Source organism: Miscanthus floridulus, chromosome 18, assembly GCF_019320115.1.
Source record: "Miscanthus floridulus cultivar M001 chromosome 18, ASM1932011v1, whole genome shotgun sequence".
Taxonomy (NCBI): domain Eukaryota; kingdom Viridiplantae; phylum Streptophyta; class Magnoliopsida; order Poales; family Poaceae; genus Miscanthus; species Miscanthus floridulus.
This window is the reverse complement of record NC_089597.1, coordinates 31,676,094-31,701,040: the sequence shown is the minus strand read 5'-3', so window position 1 is coordinate 31,701,040 and position 24,947 is coordinate 31,676,094. Positions and strand designations below refer to the sequence as shown.

Sequence of the window (24,947 nt, the reverse complement as noted above, 5' to 3'; positions counted from 1 at the left end):
GGTTTATCTCCCACCTGTTGCAGATGACCAGTTCTACTTTGGTTGCTGCAAGTATTGCCTTCTCCCGGCTGGGGATGAAGACTAGACCGTTGGGCGCGGTCTCTCCTAGTTCTCGTACCTGAAGATGCTTTTGTGGGACATGACTAAGATCTGGCAATGTATTTGAAACTATGAAGTTATGTACTAAACTATGTTGCTTCCGCAAATTTGAACTTGGTTTGTAATATTTTATTTTGCACTCTGATGGATGTAATCCGAATGCCACTTGTGAAATGTTGTAACGAATGATGTGTTGTGTTGAATCACTACGGTCTTGGTTTGTATGTCGAGAGTTGGTTGAAATCCTTCGTGATTTCCGGACTACCGGGATTATGGGAGCTTAAGTACATGAATTTGATCACTTCGGTGATTGTTTTTGTACTTACGTTCTTATGATTTGGTCAGTTCTGTTACAATCTAGGCTTTAGCCTTTTCTCGTAGCGCAGACCATCTGACAATACCATACCGACTGTCAAAGATAACATATGATTCTGATGGTCCCGTTTAACATTCGTCTACTACGAAGCTAGACTAAGAGCATCGAATAGATAGATAGCAAAGAAATTTTCCATCTACCTAGACTAGGCATAGCGCCCGAATACAACTCAAAGTCTAGGAGCCACCCGAAGAAAGCACTAGATATTTTGATGAATCAAGCAAACATGGAGTGGTAAAATATAAAAATGGGAAAGATATTTTTGGTTTGGTTCTCTCATACACTAATCGATCACCCACATTTAAAGATGGCAGGATGGAGGTGTTGATGGTTCATGATTGATCGGGCACCTTTGGCTCATGATGATTTTTTTCTTTTTTATACCCACAAAAGCTAATGGTAGACTAGATTAATAGATATCAAAGTCAATATTAAAATCTTTACGCCAATTGCTTCCCCAGCAACGGCGTCAGAAAGCTTGTTGGCATTTCTTAGCGTCACTACCAGGAATGTATCCCTGGTAATGGTGCCAGAAAGCTTATTGGTATTTGTTAACGTAAACAGATGAATCTGCAAGCGCACGGATACCGTTGTAGCTTTCACCCAGGAGTATTTTAGGGTATTGTGTTTATCCACAGGGAAGCAATGGTTAAAGAAGTTGATAGTTAGCTATCATGTATCTAGTAACTAATATACCGATTAGACTAATGTGAGGATTAATGAAAAGATAAGAGTTTTGGATAAAAGACACTCACAGGAGCACTCCATGGTAAGATAGAAGAGTAGACAAGTTAAGCTGGGAGGACAACGGACGGGTTCAAGGTTCCTTTATATTTCTCTATTACTATGGCTCCAATCTAGCACAGACCAAAGATGATAACTAATCCTAGGTCAGACATAGCGATCTCACCGTAACACTTCGGAACATCAGAACACTAGCTGTGGACAGGGATGAGAAGGGGGCTAGGAAGCTCCGACTACGGTCCTGCAAACACCATTCCAAACGTGGTGGAATACGTCGGTCGTCAAGGTTGTCACCACCTGGGGCTAACACAGCTATCCATGGGGTTGGGTGCCATCTCAGGTAACCTATAAACTACTAGACACCATGTCTAGCCTATCGATTACAAACTCTAAGTCATGATCTATAACTAGAGCATTCGATGCGAGCGGAGATCCCATGCTAAGGTGTAGACAACTATATTTACCACGCTTAGCTAAACACTAAGGCATGACTAGATAACCAAGATAGATGTGTAGAGAAGATAAATATATATATTAAATACTCGAGTCTTACAAAGGTACGATAAAAATATTACCAGACCTCTGACTCTCCCTAACTCCCAACAAGGCTATTCTAATTGTACATCTTAAGAGTGGTGGAGTTGCTCCCTTGAGGTGTGTGTTGAGAGAGGGGAGGTTGCCCCTCTATTTATACACAGCTTGAGGCGGTGCTGGAGGCTAAATTTGGCACGAGCACCGGTCTCCACCGCCTCTGCATGCCCTCATGCCACCACCAGACGAAGGGGTGGCAGAGAGGCCCCGGCAGGGGGTCGGCCGCCCCCTGACCTGGCTCCCTTGTCACCGCCTTTGCGTGGTGGGTTGGTGCTCGGTCCTGGGCTACTCCTTGGTCGGTATTATGCCCAAATTATTGTCGTAGACAGGCCTCTTTATTTAGCCTTTGCACAAATCAACGTCGGGAAGCGTCTTTCGGTGTGTTCTTCCATATATTTGTGTTTATGTCCTGCAAAATAATATTTTCCAAATACATGTAGAACTAGGTCAATTATAATCCCTATTACTAAGTTTGTTGTTCATATGAATGGATTTTACGTGGGGTTTGATAGTTAAATTTATGCATTAAGGACCGCCAACAGTGGAAAACAAGCAGCATCCGCTGATTGGCAGATTGACCGTGCGCTTTGAAGAGGAGCATGGGGCAGACCCAGTACACCATGGATACACACATGCACAGACAATATTTTTTTGTTAAAAATCAAAGTTAGTAGGCACAATACAAGCGCACACACCTACGATTAGATCAGATCCGAATACAAATGGCTGAGGGTTTGGGTGCTCGGCCGGCGATCAAATCCGAATACAGATAGTCAAATAGCTTAGCTTAAGGTTCTTGTGCTCAGTTTGGCACAAAGGGAAGAGAAGAGACAGGCATAGCTTGTGTGGTGGGTGTAGTCGTCAGCAAAGCGCAGCATGAAAACCTGTGAGGTGCTGGGCGTAGGGCGGCGACGGTCGCCCTAGTTGTCGTGCACGTAAGGTGAACAGGAGAGAAAGACAGCAAACAGCAGTTTTTTTTAGCAAAAGACAGCATACAGGAGTGAACGCACGGGACCATTTCTTTCGGGCTCTTTACAGCTAACTTTTCTACGCACTACTGGGCCGATGGCTCTCTTTCTTTTCTCCAGATTTTGTTAGGGTGAGAGTCAGAGCGGCCCATGAAACTGGTTTAGCACTGTTTGATTGGGGGAAAAGTCCATCTAGCCTCCCTCAAATAATTATGTGTGCGATTTTACTTCCTCGACTAGAAATTTATATTTTTAGACTTCTCCAACTCTTAAAACCATCCGATTACCTTCCTGAGCGATTTTAGCTAATGTGATATCATGTTAGCCATGCTATGTGGTGCCACATCGACCACGAAAAATGTAAACAACTATAACCTGGACTATCTCGATAGTTTTAGAAGGTTAACTAGATTTTATAGAGAAATATAGAGATAATTCTTAGAAACTACCCGAATATTTCTCCGAAATAAATATGCTTTAAAAATACAAAAATCTAATTTAATATTAGCAAATTCATAAATTTTATTTTAACTTAGAATTATACTTTCCTAAAATCATGCTTTACCTTTTTTTCTTTCTTGCTTAGAATTATTTGAAGCTTATATGGTCTCTTAAAATTTAAAAGTAGGCCAAATATGAAATGGAGAATGCAGACCAAGACAAATCCTTATAGACCGCAGCGTGAATCAACGCCCAACCCGTCGTGCAAATTAAAAAAAAAAACGTTTGCTCAACAACGATGTCTTGCTTAACCATCGATACATGCATGGGAAATTATAAATAAAATATATATAATTCAAGCTCTAATTGCATAATAACAATCTGTATCATGTGGTTTAGCTTTATAGTAACATTGTCTTCTTCACGAGACATCATGACGATGACGTGTGCAGACTCATTGAACCATTTGGCGTGCGACTTCTTAGACTCCCAAACCAATGTCAGCGACTTGAGCAACGACATCCATATGGTGCGACGCTTCCTCGTTGATCGTCATCGTCGTAGGTCTGTGCATGAACCGGGAGCACATGATCAAGAAGGCAGGCAATTTGGACGGGCTTAGGCTGTTGGACTTCATATGTTTCCTAAAAACCATTGTCTATATTATAGTGTCTAGCGGCTAGCTCAGAGAAAGATGAGTGTTTTAGGAGAAATATGAAATTGGTTTCATATTTTTCTGAGTTACAACAAATTTTCTATGGTTTTTTAATATTAAATTGAAATGTAGTACTTTTAAAATACTTATTGGTTCCAAAGAAAATATTTGGATATTTGAAAAAAATACTTGTATTTTTATAAAGTCCATTTGACCTCCATAAAGTATCGTAAAAGTTCTATTTGCTCTCCTCATGGCGCTATGTCAGCCAAAACGGCTTTTAAAACTGCTCACAGAGATAAATTGAACGGTTTTAATAGTCGCAGGAGCCTAGAATCTAGTTTTCTAATTGAGTGAGGTAAATCGGACTTACTTGATGGTCGAGGGAGGTCGGATAGACTTTTTTGCTTGATAAGTCTTCTTCTTTTCTAACGATTTCACCTTAAAAGGCTAGAGGTGGCTTCACCTTTCTAACTTGTTCGGTCGGCTGCTCATTTTCTGCCTTGCAGCCGCTGCGTCGGCTACACGATAGCATCGTCGGCTAGTTGTTTCACCGGCTATTTGAGCTTTGGTTCACATTTGCTGCTGGCTGGCTGGCTGGCTGTAGCGGCTTGAGTGGCTACTGCAGCTACAGCCATAGCGCAGCTACACGATTAGGTTGGTCTGCACCCAAAGTTGTTAGGGCCATCATTGATCATTTTTAATTTCTCCTACCAAATAGAAACAATACAGCAAGAGCTTAGAATAGATTGAAGAACGCAACAAGATTTTCTCTCTCTCCTTTTTGAGGCAGCAAGTCAATAAACAGTGCTCTAATCAAGCGTCCTATTCACTTGGCTGATAAGCCATGACTGAAAGTACTGTTGGTTGATTTGTTGTGAGAGAAAAATATTGTTCGTTAGCTGAAAAAGTACGACTTATAAATCAAACTAACAAGACGAACACTTGAGGCCATACACTGCCACAAGTTTCTACTGCTCTGGCCCTGTCGTGAGCGCGACATCCCACCACCGGAGACATCGCGGCTTGTCGAGAACCTCTGCTTGCTGCCGCTCCTCTTGTCACCGTCGTCACTCGCCCAAGCCGCCTGCCTCTCCTTCGACTCGCTCACCTGCACGGAAGATAGAAGCATGCAAGTTTCATGTCTGAACATGTTTGCAACTCAACAGGCGATAAGATCTTTAGAACTACAAATTGCAACAGCAATGGATCACGTGTCCTATGGGTGAAGCAAATACCCGCTTGTGACAACACCTACACAAAATATTATCACATTTGCACCGATACACTATGGGTGCAATTCACACATGCACCGCGTGTGGCCATTGGTTTTAGCGGTCGAAGATGTTAGTCTTATAAGAAATATATCATCATGATTCCATTATAAGTAAAGAAATTTAAAAACAATAAGGTTTAAAGTCTATATCACACATCTAGTTACTTACCACATACAATTTGAATGGACGAAAAATTTAAGACTCAATTGTTAAATATATTAGTAAATTAACGACTAAACATAGATACCTAGTTGTATTGAATGTTCCTTGTATTTCTAGCCTCGATAGTAATGCACAGCTGCGATTTAGGCCCTGTTTGGATCAGTTTTGGTTTCTTAAAATCGGTTTTTGCCTTTAGTTTCTAAAATCTGGATTCTGAGCAAAAACTAGTGGGGTGTTTGGATCCCCCAAATTTTAAGAATCTGGCTTTATTTATTGCTCTATGGGTAAAAAAGCTGGGTATCAATAGTTTCCTGATTTTTACGAATCTGTCAAAAACTGGCCTGTTTGATCTTACCAAGTTTCCAAAAACCAGATTCTTAAAAACTAGCCAAACTGAAGGGATCCAAACACGGCCTCAACAGCTCCAACTGACCCTTGTTCATTTTGGCTCTAATCCGGTGAGACTCACGATTTGATTTGGTACCCGCGTCTACACCCTAGGGGGTGCGGCGCCCTAAGGGCCCACACTCATAGGTTCTGACTACCATCCCTCCTATATAAACGCGTTCACTTGAGCTTAAAGCTGTACTTATTGTAACTTTTCAAGTTTTATCTATAGTAAATGTTAGAGGGTAAACAACAGCAAACACCCTCAAAATCTCGGGGGAGATGCATATGCTGCCTTATCTTGAACAAAATCATCAACAGACGACAACTCAAGCGACAAATCTCCCTAACCCGTCCTCCTTCCTCCAGCAGAAATTCAGCAAAGACCCATCCACAATCCTTGAAAGCAAAACACTCACAGCAACACAACCAAATTGTAAAGCACGTCAAGTTCCTTCGTGGTAGCTAGCTTGGTGGGCTAGTAGGGTATTCTTTGTCGCGAGAGAAAAATCTCAATTGTGGTGTCGATGTGGACGGCAAAAAATGGTGGAGCTTGGACTTTGCAATTGCATGTTTGCTAGTACACATGCAGTTGTTTGTGCTCGTGGACCTTATATACTTTGGGCTACTTTGGTAAAGTTCCGCTCCCACCTTCTTCGGAGCGGATTCTATAGATATCTACCAAACACTTAAAATGCAGTTGGATTCTGGTGAGGAACTAACGAGAATCACTTCTGCATTTACACTATGAGTTAGGAGCTAAAAAAAGTTTGATCTCCACCGCTTCCCACTACTCTTGTTCAATTGCCACTAAAACCACTTCAGAATTAATTGTCACATATTCCCCACCTTACTCCCCCCTTCAGAATCACTCCACCTGAGAACCAAGAATTGAAGATCAAGAATCAGGAACGAGAACTCTACCAAACTGACCCGTTACTCCTTCCTCGTCAATCAACAAAATAAAAATCTCGTTTTCAAGAAGTCAAAGAATTCAAAGTTTAATAAAATATATACAAAATATGTAATATTTATTGTTCATAATAAGTAACGTGAAATCCATTTTAATAATAAACTTATTTAAAGAAGATGTAAATTTACTGATTGTTTGATTTATGGTAAGCGAGATTTTTTTTCTTTTGGACGGGGGAGGAGTAGTATATAATAACAACTGCGTGTCAAGTGGCATCACATTCAGCGGGGCTGCAGGGCCAATACAATCGATGTCCACGGAGCTACAGCAGGGCCAACCCGTGAAAAAGGCCAACAAGGGTCGGGTCGGACTAGCTTACCATGAAGCAGAATCCGGAGAGGCCCAGATCCGGTTCCAGGCCCGCCGCCCCGTTGGGCCTCGGCCGTTTCGCCGTCGAACCCCGGCTCTCGACGCCTTTAAACGACGACGACGACGGTGCTTTCGCTTCCAGCAGCAGCAGGCGTCGGCCGCAACGGCGACGACGACGACATCGACGGCGGCAACGAGGTGCTGGCCGGTGCCTGGGCCCTGCGGCCCGTCGTCGGAAGCCCGCCGAAGAACCCGGCGTCGTCCAGATCGTCCTGGAACATGTCCACGAACACCTGCTGCAGCTCCTCGAAGGTCTCCTGCACGTATACGGAACGATTCGGTCAGCGCGCGGATCTCGACGCGCGAGGGACGCTCCAGATCTTCAGCGGCGGGTGCGGGTGCGGGCTTTACCGTTGGCGTGGCCTGGCTCATCATGTCAGCCATCTCTCCGAGGAAGTCCCCCATCCCCGACAGCTGCGGATGGACGATGATGCATGCACGAAAAGGAAAGAAACCGTCAGCAATAGAATTTCCCTGACCAAATCCCTCAAGGAAATGCATGCGATTGAGTTCGGTCGAGTAGTTACGTCAGCCTCGTCGTCCTCGCTGTCGTAGATGCCGACGTCGTAGAGGAGCCGCTTGTTGGAGTCGGAGAGCACTGCTTCGATCGGCATGGAACGTGAGGAATTTGCTTTTGGGCGGCGAAGCTAATGATCGATCAATGGAGGAGCAGAGAGGGGGGTGATCACCGGAGTAGGCGCCCTGTATCTCTTGGAACCGCACCTTGGCCTCCTCCACGCGCGCCGAGCTGCCGGACGCCGAGCACCTGTCCGGATGCCATATCTGCATGGGCAATCAGAATCAGGTGTAGTACATAAATTCAGCAAATGATCCTCGATTTGGAGCTGTTGATTGGAAGAAGAGGAGACGAACAGCATTGATTAGCTAGCTAGCTCGTCGAAGGGAAAACGTACGTACCATGGCGAGCCTCCGGTACGCGACCCTGAGCTCGGCGTCGGTGCACTCCCTGCTGAGCCCGAGCACGGCGTAGAGGTCGGCGCCAGGAGCCGAAGCTTCGTCCTGGTCATGGATGTTGCCGCAGTGACTGGCAGCCATGTCAGCTGGCGCCGGCGCGCGCGGGCGCAGAGACTGCTGCTCTGTTCGAGAGCCGCGGGGTTTGCAGAGTGGCGTGCAGGAGAGAGAGAAGGGGCCCGGCCAGAAGCAAACTAACAGGGGCCAGGAGAGGGGAGGAGAGGCGAGGCGCGAGGCGCGAGGCGCGAGACGCGAAGGCTCCAGAACCGGGGCCTGACACCGACGCCTGCTTGCGGTTTTAAAGACGAAAAGTGTGTGGTCACATCACCTGTTAATTAACGTCATGCTAACAATGATATTTACCCTAGTGAAAAGGGCGTGCATGATTCAGAAAATACCGGAAACACAGAAACACAAAGTACGGCTTTAGTACAAGTGTTTGGTAGACTACATTAAGATCTCCAGGCATAGAACTATAACGTCTGCTTGCTATTGAATAGAATCATGAGCTTTAGAACATCTATTAGTGTAACGAGAGAGAGAGGTGGAGTAGAAGAACGTGTCGGACCTGACACCGCATAGGAGTATCCGCTCGCGTCCGTCATAGAATCGGTGTCTGCGATAGGGCAGCGACGGTCGGTGAAGACAGCGTCGATGATGCGCGGTGGCGACCGGCGGTGAAGACAGTGGAGTCCGGTGACGTAGTCCGGAGGCGACGTAACGCTGTGGCGGAGGTGCTTCCCGTCACTGGCTGCGCCCCTCACTAGATCGGATTTAGGGTTTGTCGGTGAGGAGCTCGGCTCAGGCGAACCTCGTATCTTGAGCCACCGGCCTCTACCTCTATTTTATTGCGCAGTGTGACAGGGGCCCTCCAGCCATAGTGGGTTGGACGCCCCCGATCAGGGCGCGGATCAAAGGTCTAACTAGGCCGTTGGGCCTAGTTTGAGATTGTAGATCAATCTAACAATCTTCCCCTTGATCTCCTACCATCTTTCAATTTTATATCATTTACTTTTGTTCATTCCATTATAGATTAGCGTATAGAGCATGTTTCATCGTCACGGTCAATTGCCGATAGATTTAACAGCTACAACACACCACTCTGTTCTGAAATAGATACTTAACTTTGGGCCTTCTTTTGTCCAAGAATTATAGACTTTCCCTTAAACTCATGCCGGCTACATGTTCTCTGAACACGTTGGGTGGTAAGGCTTTTGTAAGTGGATCCACGAGCATCTTTTCAGTACTTATATGCTCAAGACTTATAACATGATCCCAAACTTTATCTTTCACAACATAATACTTTATGTCAATGTGTTTGGTAGCACCACTTGACTTATTGTTGTGAGTATACTGTACTGCCAGATTATTATCGCAGTATAACTTAAGTGATCTATAGATGTCGTCAACCACCTTCAAACCGGGTATGAACTTATTTAGCTAGTTCACCTGCCCCGTTGCCTCATAACACGCTACAAACTCGGCATACATTGTGGACGATGTAGTGACGATTTGCTTTGAGCTTTTCTATGAAATAGCTCCCCCCGCGAGAGTGAATACATATCCAGACGTGGATTTTCTATCATCTCCCGCATAATCAGAATCTAAATATCCCACTATATGGAGTGAATCAGATCTTCTATACGTCATCATGAGGCCTTTCGTTCCTTGCAAATAACGTAAGACTTTCTTTACTAATTTCCAGTGTTATGTTCCAGGATTGTTCTGGAATCTGCCAAGTAACTCGGTAACAAATGCCAAGTCAGGGCGCATACATACTTGAGCATATTGTAAGCTTCCGACAACTAAAGCATATGGAACCGCTTTCATTTGATCGATCTCATATTGGTTCCTGAGGCATTGAAAATCCCCATATCTGTCGCCCTTGACTATAGGAGCAGGTGAGGGACTACATTTGTGCATACTGAATTTCTTTAAGATTCTTTCTATGTATGTCTTTTGTGACAGTCCTAATACCCCTTTACTTCTATCTCGGTGAATCTCGATCCCTAGAATGAACGAGGCTTCACCAAGATCTTTCATATCAAATTTTGAGGACAAAAACTTCTTTGTCTCTAGTAGTAGACTAACATCACTACTAGCAAGTAAAATGTCGTCCACATACAGGACAAGGAAGATAAACTTCTCATTCTTAAACTTTGCATAGACACAATTGTCCTCAACATTCTCTTTAAACCTAAAATTCCTTATTGTCTGATCAAACTTTAAGTATCACTGTCTTGAAGCTTGTTTTAATCCATAAATTAATTTCTTTAGGCGATATCCCATTCATTCTTTTTCTTCTATGACAAAACATTTCGGTTGTGCCATGTAAACATTTCCCTCCAAGTCCCTGTTGAGAAATGTCGTCTTTACATCCATCTGATGTAATTCTAAATCGTAATGTGCCACTAATGCCATTATGATTATGAAGGAATCCTTACATGAGACTGGAGAAAAGGTCTCATTATAATCAATTCCTTCTTTTTGCGTAAAGCCTTTTGCCACAAGTCGCGCTTTATATCTCTCTATATTCCCCTGAGAGTCAAGTTTTGTTTTGTAGGCCTATTTATAGCCTACTGTTTGGCTCCTTTAGGAATTATTTCTAAGTCTTAAACTTTATTGGCATTCATAGATTTCATTTTATCTTCCATGGCCTCAAGCCACTTTCACGAATGATCACTTCTCATGGCTTCTTCAAATGAGGTGGGATCATCCTCCATTTGAAATTTCTCAGTGTTGTATAGTTCATAATCAGCAGGAATAGCTGATTTTCTAACTCTTTGAGACCTTCTAGGGGCCTCCATATTTGGCACATCTTCTATTTGAGGCTGTTGTTGCTCCCCCCATGTGTGGCAATAGGTTCTACAGGATCCTGAAGAACAGGTTCCTCATCGTCATTCATTGTTGCCACAGGAGGAATAACAATAGGTGCCGGCACCACAGTATCTTGCATTATCGGTGCAGCGACAATAGGTAGTGAGAAAAATGGCTCATGAATCATCGGAGTGGGCGCAAACACCCGCTTCTCTTCAAGGTCAATTTCTCGAGCTACCATGCTCCCCCTCACCATTTCATCCTCTAAGAAGACAGCATGTCTCGTTTCCACAAACTTTGTATGTCTGTCTGGATAGTATAAATAAAAACCTTTTGACTTTTCTAGGTAGCCAATAAAATGGCAACTTACTGTTTTGGGATCTAGCTTCCTAATGTTCGGGTTAAACACTTTAGCCTCAGCAGGACTCCCCCACACATGTAAGTGGTTTAGTGAGGGTACTCTTCCTGTCCACAACTCATATGGTATTTTGGACACCGACTTACTTGGTACTCTATTGAGAATATGAATGGCAATTTTCAACGCCTCCATCCACAGGCTCAACGGTAAGGTGGAGTAACTTATCATACTACGCACCATATCCATCAGGGTACGATTGCGTCTTTCAGCTACTCCATTCTGCTGAGATTCGCCCGGTGTAGAATACTGGGCTACTATGACATTCTCTTGTAAGAACCTTACAAAAGGTCTAGGAACTTGGACATATGGGGTATGCCGATCGTAGTACTTCCCCCACGGTTAGACCTGACTATCTTAATCTTTAAATTATGTTGGTTTTCAACTTCTGCCTTAAATATCTTAAATTTATCCAATGCTTGTGTTCTTTCTTTGATTGGATAAATGTAGCCATAACGGGAGTAATCATTTGTGAATGTTATGAACGAATCATAACCATCCACACTCTTTACAGGAAACGGACCACATATATCTGTATGAATAATCTGTAAAATTTCTACGCTTCGTTTGACATCTTTCTTTATTTTCTTTACATACTTTCCTTTTATACATTCTCTGCATTGTTCTAAATCTGAGAACTCTAATGGAGGAAGAATATCATTCTTAACTAGTCTTTTTATTCCCCCCTCGAAATATGGCCTAAACGACAGTGCCATAATTTTGACAACACATCTCTCTTTCGTTTTTTGTTTACATCCGCAGACGAGGATACATTCTCATTGTGGCACGCAACGTTCTCATCATCGCATACAACATTCACATCATCACGTAGTGATAACAAATAAAGCTCATTTTGTAAGATAGCAAGACCAACACATGCATTATTAAATGTTATCTTACATTTGCCATTTCCAAAATGACAATCATATCCATCATTGTCCAAGCATGAAACACTAATCAAGTTTCTCTGTAAAGAGGGAACATAAAGTACATGTCTAAGTAAAGTGTGAAGCCATCAACAAGCCCTAGAGAAAGATCGCCAACGGCTTCGACATCTGCTTGGACTCCATTTGCAACTTTAACGTGTCTTTCTCTTCTTTGTGTAGTAGTCCTCGTCAAACGGAATTCCTATAAAGAATTAGCAACATGAACAGTTGCACCTAATTCAATCCACCAAGTAGATTTCGAATACTGTACATACAGGGATTCATTTATGAACGTAATAATGTTCTCACCTTTCTTTGCCATGATCATCTTTAAGTAATCGGGACAATCTTTCTTATATTGTCCCGTCTTCTTGCAATAGAGGCACTAGTCTTTCTCTACTGTGAACTTGTTCTGCTGAGGTTAATGCAGCATGGAACCATTTCCCTTTGACTTTGAGAAGAAGTTAGCATTAGTATTCTTTTCTTGTTGTCTTTTAGATAATTGATAGTGCCACCATTGGCAGCTTTCATTCTCTCCTCCTCTTGCACACACATAGCCATGAGCCTCTCCATGTCCCACTTTTCGGGCTGTATGTTGTTGTTGACAACAAAAGTGTCAAACTCCTTTGGCAAGGAAGCAAAAATCAGATGGATAAGTAACTCTTCCTTGAGAGCCAAATCTATTGGTTTTAGCTTGGATGTCAAATTGCTCATCCTTAGTATGTGCTCTCTTATGCCACCATTTTCAGAGTACCTCTCTGTCACCAGCTGCTTTATCAGCTGGGTAGCGTATGTCTTTGAAGAGCCAGTGAACTAACTCTTTATTCTATCGAGGTACTCGGTGACGGTGTTACACTCTGGGATTGAGCCCACAATTGCAGGCTCAATCGTATTCTTTATCACAGCCAAACATTTCTTATTGGCAGTGACCCACTTCCTATGTTCAAGGTCATAGGACATCTTTTGGGATGCAAAATCCCTTTCTCTGGTTGCCCAAGCGGCATCAACCTCTTTTGTGTCTCTCAGCAGTGCCACAGGCTCAGTGGGACACGGTGAGGTGACTACCCAGTCTATCTTAGCCAAGATGAATGCCAGGTCAATCTTTTTCTTCCACTCCGTGTAGTTATCACCTTTGAGAGTGGGGATCTCTTTGATACAACCCATCAAGTTGTATCCGCCTAAAAACATAATAATAACAATTGCATGCCTTAGTTTCAACGTTGGTTAAAATTAAAACATACAATTGTCCTCTACACTAATTCTACATCATCGTTGGGCAGAAATAGAATTAATGCATGACAAAACATCATAATATTACCATTAATCAACGTCGGTAAGAATAATAACAATATTATAATAAACTAAAAAACATATCCATTTTTTAAAATTAAATTCTCCCGTTGGTTCAAATTTAATAATGAAAATAACAACTTTAAATACGCATCGGAAGAATAATCTCAATTTAGTGAATTTTACCCACAGGAAAATTATCTTTCCTATTTTCTAGAAAAAGAAAAACAAAATTGACCCAAATCTGCACTGTTCCTTCAGCCCAGCCGGCAAAACGGCCCGGCCCACTTCCCTTGCACGCGCGCTGCCCGCACCTAGGCCGCAACCTAGGCCTGGGCCGGCAAAGCCACGCGGCCGCGCGTGCCCGCCTAGGCCGACCTGCGGTCTAGTGAATCTGAGGCGTTCGTTTTCATCCGACGGCCTAGCGTCGATTTCGCAGGATAAAAAACCCCCCGGCCACGGTCGCCCCTGAAACCCTAGCCCATTCTTTTCTTTGCTCTCTCTCTCTTCGCTGCTCTCCTTCCTCAGCGCAGCAGCAGCAACCGAGAGCGAGAGCGCAAGCGACTTTGGCGCCGTTGCTGGCCCCCTCGCCGGCGCACGCGCTCCCCACGCGGGTGAGCGCACCGCCGTCGAGCGGACTAGCGGCGGTGCCCTGATCACCTTAAAACCCTAGATCTGACCCGACCTATTCTCTTTCTTCTCTGTCTCGAAGACGATGACGGCGCCGGCGCCGGCCCTCTCGCCGGCGCGCACGTTCCCCAGCGGGTGAGCGCGCCGCCGTCGAGCGGCCTGGCCGCGGCGCCCATTTCCTGAACACCCGTCCGCGCGCCGACGAGGTAGGCCTCTTCCCTTCCCATTCCCCTTTTCTTTTCTTTTCTTTGATTTTCCTTTCTTCTTTTCTCGGATCTATCCGATTTAGGGTTGGGGATGGGGTTAGGATCGAGATTAGGGTTTGGTTATTGTTAGGGTTTCGTTCAGTTCTTCTTCTTCCCGAATTGATTGCAAGTTTAGGGTTCGGTTTCGAGTAGACTTGAAGCCGAGCCCTCCTTCTCTTCTTTTTTTTCACCCAGTTAGGGTTAGGGTTAGAAAAACCCTCTTTCTTCTCAGATCCGAACTGGATCTGATCGGTTCTCTGCTTTCTTGTCTGTTTACCCATTCTAGATCTAAAAACCCTAGAAACCGTGGCTCTGGTACCATTGTTAGACCTAGAACAGGATCTCTAGACATAGAACTATCACGTCTGCTTGCTATTGAATAGAATCATGAGCCCTAGAACATCTACTAGTGTAACGAGAGAGAGAGGGGTGGAGTAGAAGAACGTGTCGGACCTGACACCGCAGAGGTGGATCCGCTCGCGTCCGCCATGGAATCGGTGTCTGCGCTAGGGCAGCGACGGTCGGTGAAGACGGCGTCAGTAATGCGCGGTGGCGACCGGCGGTGAAGGCAGTGGAGTCCGGTGACGCAGTCTGGAGGCGGCACAGTGCTGTGGCGGAGGTGCTTCGTGTCACTGGCTGCGCCCCTCACTAGATCGGGTTTATGGTTTGTCGGTGGGGAGTTCGGCTCAGGCGAACCTCGTATCTTGAGCCGCCGGCCCCACCTCTATTTATTACGCAGTGTGACAGGGGCCCTCCAGCCATAGTGGGCTCGGCACCCCCGATCAGGGCGTGGATCAAAGGCCCAACTAGGCCGTTGGACCTAGTTTAAGATTGGAGATCAATCCAACAGTGTTCTCTTTAGGTTAAAGCCACAGCAGCAGCTGCAGTTTGATTACTATGAAATACTGTAGATTAAACTAAAAAGTCATAGCGGCTGTGGCTTTAATCTAAAACGAACACCCCAATATATACTTTGTATGGAGGCCATGGTACAACAAATAAAACAATGAATCACAACACTCAGTGGTAGGTTAATACAAGATAACCACCCTGCATATGTGGATAAAATGTACTTAAAGAACTTAGAAATTTGCTTCCGAGTAAGAAAGCACTTCAAACTAAAGCCACATTTTATTCTTCTTTTAATCAAGTTGCAAAAAAGAAGAAGTGTTTTTAGAGCGAGGTACATTGAACAGGCCCACGTCGGCGGCACAGGGCGTAGAGTAGGACACACATGCATGCACGAGAACATTGTCCATCGAGCTCATTGGAATCAGATTATGGAGTACTGTACAGTACTAGTGGTGATTAACAATCGTCCTGTGGACATGGTTGTCAGGGCCGGCCTCGACGCTGACCGGCGGACGAGCCGAAAAGCGCATGGCTGCCGGGCCCCCGCCGTAGCCGGCCGGCACCGTCGGCACGGCCGTCGGCCGGATCCCCAGACCACAGACCAGTTCAGCTGGGGCCTGGGAAGCTTTCCGTATCCGGCAAAAAGGCTCGGCGCGGCTGGTGGGGACGGCGGACGGGGTGGAAACGTCGGCGAAATAACCGGCACTTTCGCTTCTACTGCACATTTCTCAAGCGACAGCTATTACTGTAACTTCTACGGTAGGTGTACTGTACTCACATAAAGTATTGTATTTTTAGAAAAGAAATTTCTTATTCCGGTCTCTACAATCCTTATTGCAATTCGGCTGTTTATACAAAGCTCACATAAAGTACCGTATACAGCGGCATTGCATCTATTTTAGATTATTTTGGCTGATTCAAACAGCCCAAACTACTCTTATGTCATCTATCTTTTTTTTAGATAATGATCTTATGTCATCTATCTATATGGAAACGATTGCTCACAGGTCAGAAAAAATTTTCATTTTTTAGAGTGAAATTTTCATATTTCTCAATTTATATAAACATTCAGTGATCACTGTACAATACGATAGTATAAGAATTATAAAATCTAAATTTTATATGGATTATGATTTTGATTATTACGGTTCTCATCCCCTGATGGTTGATGGGAGACTGGATGTCGGTTGCACCTCTCCGTTTCAGTATACCTCTACCGTTCTACATACGTTATCCATCTGTCTACCATTTGTACATGCTTAGAAAATATACTAGTTAAATGATGACACGTATTTCCTATGTTCCAAAAAAATATGTCATTCTCACTTCCCCAAAAGTCAAAAATATGTCATCCCATACATCGTGCCAGAAGGAGGTTGTGTTCCCATCTCTGAGACCGACAGTTGTGACTGCACGGCAGGTAGATGGGCAGCAGAGATCGCAGCATGTCCTGGTATTGTCCATGGAGATCACCGGACAGAGATGCCACACAGGAAGAGGTATTAGCCTGTGTATCGTCTTCAGTAGCACGTAGGTATTCTATATCCCTATGTCTTTTAAGCCAACTCCACTGGATGGTGTGCTTTGTATCACAGACATGGTTCCAAGCAACCAGATTCTTGGCCCCTTTTGACGTGCCAGCTCTAGACCAGAGGAAAAAAACGGCGTCGTCGGTCAATTTGTTCTATCACTCACTGCGGGATGGCAAGGGCACACACGGCATATAATACCGAATTCACAACTCACAAGGGTTGCACGTCCCATTTGGTTGAGCAGAGATGTTTGCCAACCGGCGAGAGGTATTTGTCAGCTTTGGCAGTCAGGGGAGCAAATGCAGATAGGCGGAGTTTGGTGTTGGAAAGAGGTAGACCGAGCGCTGAGATGCATTCCGCCACAGTGGTTTCATTCATATGTATCGGCATTGTGGTGTTGTTTTGCATAATTGATCTACAGACCAGTGGCATTGGCAAAGTGATCAAGCATAGCCTTGGGCCGTTCAATGTCTGTCAGCTCCAAATGCAAACACTATGGCAGAGCAATTTGGCAAGGTTCAAATCTGCTCACATTGCAATCCATTAAGATTTGTGCTTAGTTTTACTGTGGAGATGCTTGATTATCTGAAATTGATGTGTGATAGTCTCTTTTGTAATCCAGTGAAATGGGTCATTTATAATTGTTATGCCAAGGTTCTATGTTTTTTGTTTTGTTTTTTGCGAAAAACAACTAAATGTCTTAGCTACAACTTTTTCCGGCTATAGCTGCACTGCAACAGCTAACAGACTTAGCCGGAGATTTTAAGCACTGCTATCGAGTAGAATAGAGCAATCTATTTGGGTGGCCCCTTGCTGTTAGCTTCTGAGGGGTATATTGGGCATCAAATTGGATGGAGGTCAGTGTCATTGTGTGGGTCTAGCTTTATCAGTGACACAATTTTTTAACAATATTCGACTGAATTACAACGAGGAAAACGAAAAATTCATTTGATGGCAGTGAAGGGAAATGAGATATTCGGATGGCCTTTATAGGAGGACACGAAACCGTCAGAAGCACAAAATGGGGCGACCTGACCAGTACCATGCGTGGTTGGCGTCTCCTTGCAACTCGGGGAGGCAACCCGCCTTCAAACGCGGGCGGTTCGTTCATCACGTCACCTTGCCAAGTTTGGATCATGCTCGCATTCGTTCAGTATGATGATACGTGTTCACTACTCTGCCTCTGCGCCGAACGGAGAACCACCGACGACATCGCGATTCGCGATCCGTAGATACTAAGCTATATACATTTAGCCGACGTCGTCGTCGATGGGACACGAGAGTAGCGGTGGCGCCGATTAGGAGGACTCCGGCCTCTCCAGCGGGTCGTGTGGTTCCGTCAGATGCTCCACCGCTGGCAGTCCTCCTCCAGCTCCAGGAGTAGTGCCACCGAGAAAAAGGTCCAGCGCCAGCGCCGACGGCGATGGAGCCAGCCCAGACGCCGCCACGACAAACCGAAACAACGACGACGACGGCACGCCTGACCCCGCTGACAATGCCAGCAGCAGCAGGAACCCGCATTGCGCGGTGGACGAAGACGACGACCGGCGGCGCCTGCCGCGGGTCCTGGTGGTGGAGGAGCGCAGGCGCCAGGCGGGACCGGGACGCGGCGGCGGCGGCGTGCGAGTCGCCGATGACCCCCGACGCGCCGCCCCCGGCGGACGTGCCCCGCATCTGCCTCTGCCTGCGCGTCCAGTCCAGGCAGATCCGCCGTATTCAGGGTAACCCCACCGCCGATCCGCCGTCGATATGCGCGTGTTCGGCTGGCCATATATGGCTGACTTTTTTTTTTTAAGCTGCAGCAGTGTTTTTCTTTCACAGAAACCGTATAAACAGTAAAAATTAGTATAAACAGTACCCGATTTAGTCCAGCCGAACACTCTCCGGGCCTGTTTAGATTTAAAAAATTTTGCGCTGTATCCGTCATATCGAATTTTGCGGCACATGCATGGAGTACTAAATGTAGACGAAAAAAAAACTAATTGCACAGTTAGATGAGAAATCGCGAGACGAAACTTTTGAACCTAATTAATCCATAATTAAACGCTAATTGTCAAACACAAACGAAAATACTACCGTAGCCAAAATTCAAAAAATTTTGGATCACACGAGGCCCACACCGGCCGGCCGGCCTGCAGTCCTGTCGCACTTGCGCGCAGGGGCCTACCCGGATGCCGGTGCCGCCACCGTGCGTGTTGCTGCCGGTAGATGATCGACGGTCGACAGGTGGACATGCCACGTAGGTTACGCTGCTCATGAGAAGTCGGCGTCAGCAGCGGGGCCAGCTCACGGCCGGGTGCGTACGTGGCGTGTTATAGTATCTACCAATTATATTATAGATAAAAAATATCAATATTTATGATATCCAATAAATATCATTAGATTAGTTACGAAATGTATTTTCATCATAAATTGAGTTGGAGTCATAAATGTGAATATTATTTATTAGGAATTTGGTCAAACGTAAATCACTTTAACTGGTACACAACACGTAGTTACATTTTTTTTTTGAATAGAAGGTTTCTCCCGCTTTATAGATGAAAAGCGAACCAACAATTCAGTGTAGAGTTAAGCGTCATCGCGCACAGAGCAGCCAAACTGCCAAAAAACAACAGGAGCAGCCAAGCTGCTAAAACTAGAGTTTAACCATGGTCCACAGCAGAAGCTAAACTAGGTCTATTAGGGCAGTCTCAATGAAAAAAACTAGTAGTTTTTATGACATAGAATACCGCACAAAAAAAAGTACTGTTTTTCAACCCATGGTTTCTATGAGTAATAATTATTTTCTCTTTCTCTCTCCCAACTCTATCTTTTTTCTCCAATGAAAGTGCGACACGAGCTCCCTAGAAACTGGTGGTTTCTCCCCAATGGCGATTTCATGGTTTCTTGGTGCATTGGGTCAAGAGTAGACCTGGTTTCTTTATGAAGAAACCATTTCTATGATTTTTGCTCTCTTTCTTCATTAATTACATTGCCATGTCAGCGTTTTACCTACGTGGTAAGTCATTTAATGAGGATAGAAACCATTATCAATGCAACATTGGGACTGCCCGCTCCCAGATCACATCACTCGAGCCCTCCGAAGGCTGAGCATCTGATTGTGCCAACTTTAATGAGCACGTAGTTACGTTCTTATTCTTTTTTGAACAGAGGTATGCCAGGGCGGGAGCGAGCTCGCGATTGCCAATTCGCCACCAACTCAAGCGTACGTTATTTTTCTCTGTATGTTCTTTGCTACAGTACTACTGAAAACTGATGGAGGCTTCAGCTTCGTACCTTGCTTTGCTTCATCGACAAAGCCCTTTAGCTTCTCCGTCAAAACTTTATATCTTATCACGTCGAATATTTAGACACATACATAGAGTATTAATATATAGACTGAAAAAATAACTAATTGTACAGATTACGACTACTTTGCGAGACAAATCTTTTAAACCTAATTAGTCCATGATTTGATAATAAAGTACTACAGTAACACATGTGCTAATGACGGATTAATTAGGCTTAATAATTTTGTAATATCCGACGTGACCTACTTAAAACTTTACACCCTGATCTAAACAACACCGAAGCCAGCCATTCATTCCTTGGATGCGTGACGACTGGCGAGGGTGATGATTCGGTGTTGTGCCTGTGGCCGGCTGCATGGGCTATGGTAGTGTTTAGTTCCCAAAATTTTTCAAGATTCCGCGTCGTATCGAATCTTTGGACGCATGCATGAAGCATTAAATATAAATAAAAAATAAAACTAATTACACAGTTTAGACGAAATTCACGAGACGAATCTTTTAAGCCTAATTAGACTATGATTGGACACTAATTGTTAAATAACAACGAAAGTGCTACAGTACCATTTCGCCAAAAATTTCGCCAACTAAACAAGCCCTATCTTGATGGGATGCATCATGCATGGGCCGTGCGACGAATTCGGAGGCCGAGGAATCTCATTCTACGTTTGTAGTGCGAGTGTACGACTGCGTGCGCTTTATTAAGAGCAAATTCCTTCATTGCCACTGAAATATATAACACTTCCTTCACTGTCATTGAAAATTATATGTTCCCTTCATTGCCATCCATTCTAAATTTCTAATCCCTTCACTGCCATTGTAGTCCAACATATAGACTTCGTTCCCTTGATTGCCATTCGTACATATATTTTGTTCCCTCAGTTGCCACTGAGGTAACGGAACGACGTTAGAAGACTATCCCTACGTAAGTGCTGTATCAATTTTGCCCTCTTCCTGACAATGAAAACAGAGACCATGAGTGGTCTGCTCCCTCCGGCCCACGCCGGACATGCTTGCTTCCCCGGCGCCACCGCCGGCCCCGACCCCACCGTAGCCCACGCCGGCACCGTCGGGCGGGTCGGGGAGCGGGAAATGGGTTGGCGTTGGCGTCGGCCAAAGCTGCGGCGCGCTTGCGTTGGCAGGAATTCTAGGCCTGCTCTGCTTACAGGCCAGGCGGCGGCGGCAACGGCTCGCGGATGGGGAAAGTGTCCGTCAACGCAGCAAGGTGGTCATCGACGTGTCCTTGTCGGCGGAGTACGGCACGCTGGCGTCGGGGAAGCAGACCACTAATACGACCACGTCCTCGACGTCCTCCGGGACCAGGTCACTGGTGGCCAGCGACGTGCGCGGGGCCGTGGAGTCGCTGACGGTGTACAAGTACTCAGAGCTAGAGAAGGCCACCGCGGGGTTCGCGGAGGAGCGGCAGGTGCCGGGCACGTCGGTGTACTGGGCCGTCATCAACGGCGACGTGGCGACGGTGAAGCGGGTGGCCGGCGATGTGAGCGGAGAGGTCGGCATCCTGATGCGCTTCAACCACTCCTGCCTCGCCTGCCTCTCCGGCCTCTGCGTCCACCGCGGCGACACCTACCTCGTCTTCGAGTTCGTGGAGAACGGCGCGCTCAGCGACTGGATCCATGGCTGTGGTGGTGGCGGCAGCACACTACGGTGGAGGCAGCGCGTGCAGGTGGCGTTCGACGTCGTCGACGGGCTCAACTACCTCCACAACTACACGAACCTGCCGTGCGTGCACAAGAACCTCAAGAGCAGCAACGTCCTCCTCGACGCCGACCTGCGCGCTAAGGTGTCCAGCTTCGGGCTAGCGCGCGCGGTCACCGCGGCCGACGGCGGTGCGTAGCTCACGCGCCATGTCGTGGGCAGCAGGGATACCTCGCCCCCGAGTACCTCGAGCATGGCCTCATCACGCGCAAGCTCGACGTGTTCGCCTACGGGGTCGTCCTGCTCGAGCTGCTGTCTGGGAAGGAGGCCGCGTTCGCGGACGCCGGCACGGGCGAGGAGACGCTGTTGTGGGAGTCCGCGGAGGAGGCGCTGGTGGCGGACGGCGGCGAGGACGTGGACCACGCCAAGGTGCGCGCGTTCATGGACCCGCGCCTGCACGGGGACTTCCTGATGGACCTCACGCTCGCCATGGCTGCACTGGCGCTGCGGTGCGTGGCGACGGAGCCCTGCACGCGGCCGGCCATGGACGAAGTCTTCGTCTCGCTGTCGGCTATGTACAACTCCACGCTGGACTGGGATCCCTCGGATTACGGCACCTCCGGATCTTCGATGATCGGGCGGTAGTAACCATCAGCGTGTAGAAGTTAAAATTGCATAGAATTTGAACAGTTTTGGACGGCGATGGCAACTAAGGGATTTGAAATTTAGAATGGATGGCAGTGAAGGGAACATGTAATTTTCAATGGCAATGAAGGGAGTGTTATATGTTTTAGTGGCAATGAAGGAATTTGCTCCTTTATTAATCAGTTTCAGTCCCACGCTTCTTTCTTGTGCTACGTATCCGTCCTTTACTACTTTATCGAAACAATCCACCTTTGTTTTATTCGCACAACCAAAGCCATAGGTCATGTTTGGCTGGCTGAAAAAATAGTTGAAGCTGATACTGATTTATCGTGAGAGAAAAATACGATTATTTTGCTGAAACGGTACGGCTGATAAGTTCATGTAAACAGGGCCATAGCTATCTACGGACTGCAGTGGCCCGACCGCCCGACTCCTCATGACCTCATCCAATGCGAGCACTAGAGAAAACGGACCGTGGGGTATATTAGAGGCCTTATATATAAAACACACACGTATTTTACAAAAACCGTGTAGAAACTTCACATAAAATTAGTTTATTTTCACACAGAAAACATATAAAGCTAAAAACTGTATTTAAAAAGGGCCTTAAAATATTCGTGCAAGTAGCGCAGTTGCCTAAGAGAGCTCTGGTGGTGGGAAGTCCTCTGGTTGAGAAACCTTCTTTTGTTTTATACTTATCTATTTGTTTATTTATTTATTAAATAGGCAGCATGTGGGACCCTTCAATCTAGGATTTGGCTTTGGGAGATACTAGCGCTCGGGCGTCTGGACAGAAGCGCGCATCCAGACGCCCGTGCCTCCTCTATCGCGCTAGTGAAAGGTCCTTGTTAATATTGGTAATTGAGTGACAACCTTAGGTGGACTAATATGTGTTTGAGTGAGATACACATGTGATTAGTTCACATGTACTTGTGTGAGCAACTCATGCCATGACGGTGAAGATGTCTTGGATTTGTTGCAATGCTTACACATGTGATGAAGGAACTCATTGCATATGAAACATAACATGGAGTCATGTGATCAAGGTGGAGAAGATCAAGACAAGACTTGGCTCGATGGATCGGTTGCAAGAGTGAAGGGCAAGTTGAGTGATGACTTGACGCCGATGGACCGAGGCAACGGTGAAGAGCAAGTGAAGTCAAGATCGATGAACCAATACAGTCACGTGATGATATAAAGTGGATCATATCATTTGGTGTTCGGTTGGTGCATGTGTTGCATCGACATCGGAGGTGATGGAATGGAATGCGCAAGGCAAAGGTATATTTATAGGGCATTTCATTTCACCGGTCAAAGATTGTGTAGAGAAGTTTATGACTAGGTTTAGGATAGATGGCCATACTATTAAGAGGAGCAAATCTTGCTTGCATATCGGTCATCTAGTCCCACTTAAGCGATCTAACTTTGTGATGTTGCTAGGATTGAGTGGCGTGGTGAATTGAGTGACTAATTCTTTGAAAAATATTTGTGAAAATGCTAACACACTTGCACTTGGTGGTGTTGGCACATTTGCAAAGGAGAAGTTGTTGGAGTTGAATTGGATCAACTTGGAGAAGAGAGAGAGATGTTTTTGGTGTACTCTGAACTATAGGGTGGCTCTTGATTTGGAATTATGCATTGATCCATTGAGCTTTGGATCAAATATGCAAGTGGGTTGTGTAGCCCTCTGAATAAGCTTTCTAAAATATCCAAGATCATCGAAATTGGAGTTCGGAGCTAAGAGTTATAGCCGTTTTAGCGCTGAAAGGTCTGTGGACCGGACTCTGTGACCAGACGCGTCCGTCAGTACCATCGAGTCCGGTCAGTGTTTTTAACGCATCTAGTAGCGACCGGACGCACGAAGAGTCTAGTCAGTGATGACCTGACGTCCGTCATCAAAGAGCTCTCTGGAAACCTCTAGAAGTGACCGAACTCTGGAGAGTCGAGTCGTCATAGGAGAAAAGGAGTCAGTCAGTTGGCAGAAGGCGTTGGTGACCAGACTCGTCCTCGGCGTCTGGTCGCTGGACCTAGAGCGTCTAGTCAGGTGTATGCACATGTGGGAGCTAGCCATTGGCGAACAACGATCATCTTCGAACAGTATACACGGGCGCACGGGGAGCGATCGGACTCTGGACCAGACTCTGGTGAGTTCAGTCAGCGAGTCGATCAGTGCGTAGAAATAGACGAAGGGGTAACGGCTATTTTAGCCCTTTGGGCTATAAAAAGGAGTGTGTGTCTAGCCTTGGCACTCGCTTGGCACCCTTGGGACTTAGTGTCCATGCTTGGGGAGTGCTAGAAGAGCCTCTAACTCACTTGTGCTTGCAAGAGTACGAATCGATTGCAAGTGAGTGATTCTAGTGCGATTGTTTTTTGAGATTGCATCGAGTGGCACTAGGTGATCGAGTTGCAAGTCAGTGGTGCTTGTTACTCTTGGAGGATGCCACCTTCTAAATGCTTTGGTGGTGGTCTCCATCGAAGCACGCAAAAAAGATTGTGTGGTGCTTCAGAGAAGTGATTGTGAGGGGGATTATGCTCATCCCGTGGGAGTCATGAAGAGCAACACTAGTAGAGCGTGTCATTGAGCTACCCTCACTTGTGGGTAGGTTCTTGTGGTGCCCAACGTGTGGGCTTGGTGGGT

General features: G+C 45.8%; 2 pseudogenes; one reads left to right on the top strand and one right to left on the bottom strand.

The window, feature by feature from the left end:
- Positions 1-4,662: 4,662 nt before the first annotated feature.
- LOC136522669 (uncharacterized) lies at positions 4,663-8,262 on the bottom strand (annotated as a pseudogene).
- A 9,882-nt stretch (positions 8,263-18,144) lies between these two features.
- Positions 18,145-22,309, top strand: LOC136523612 (protein LYK5-like; annotated as a pseudogene).
- The last annotated feature ends 2,638 nt before the right edge of the window (positions 22,310-24,947 follow it).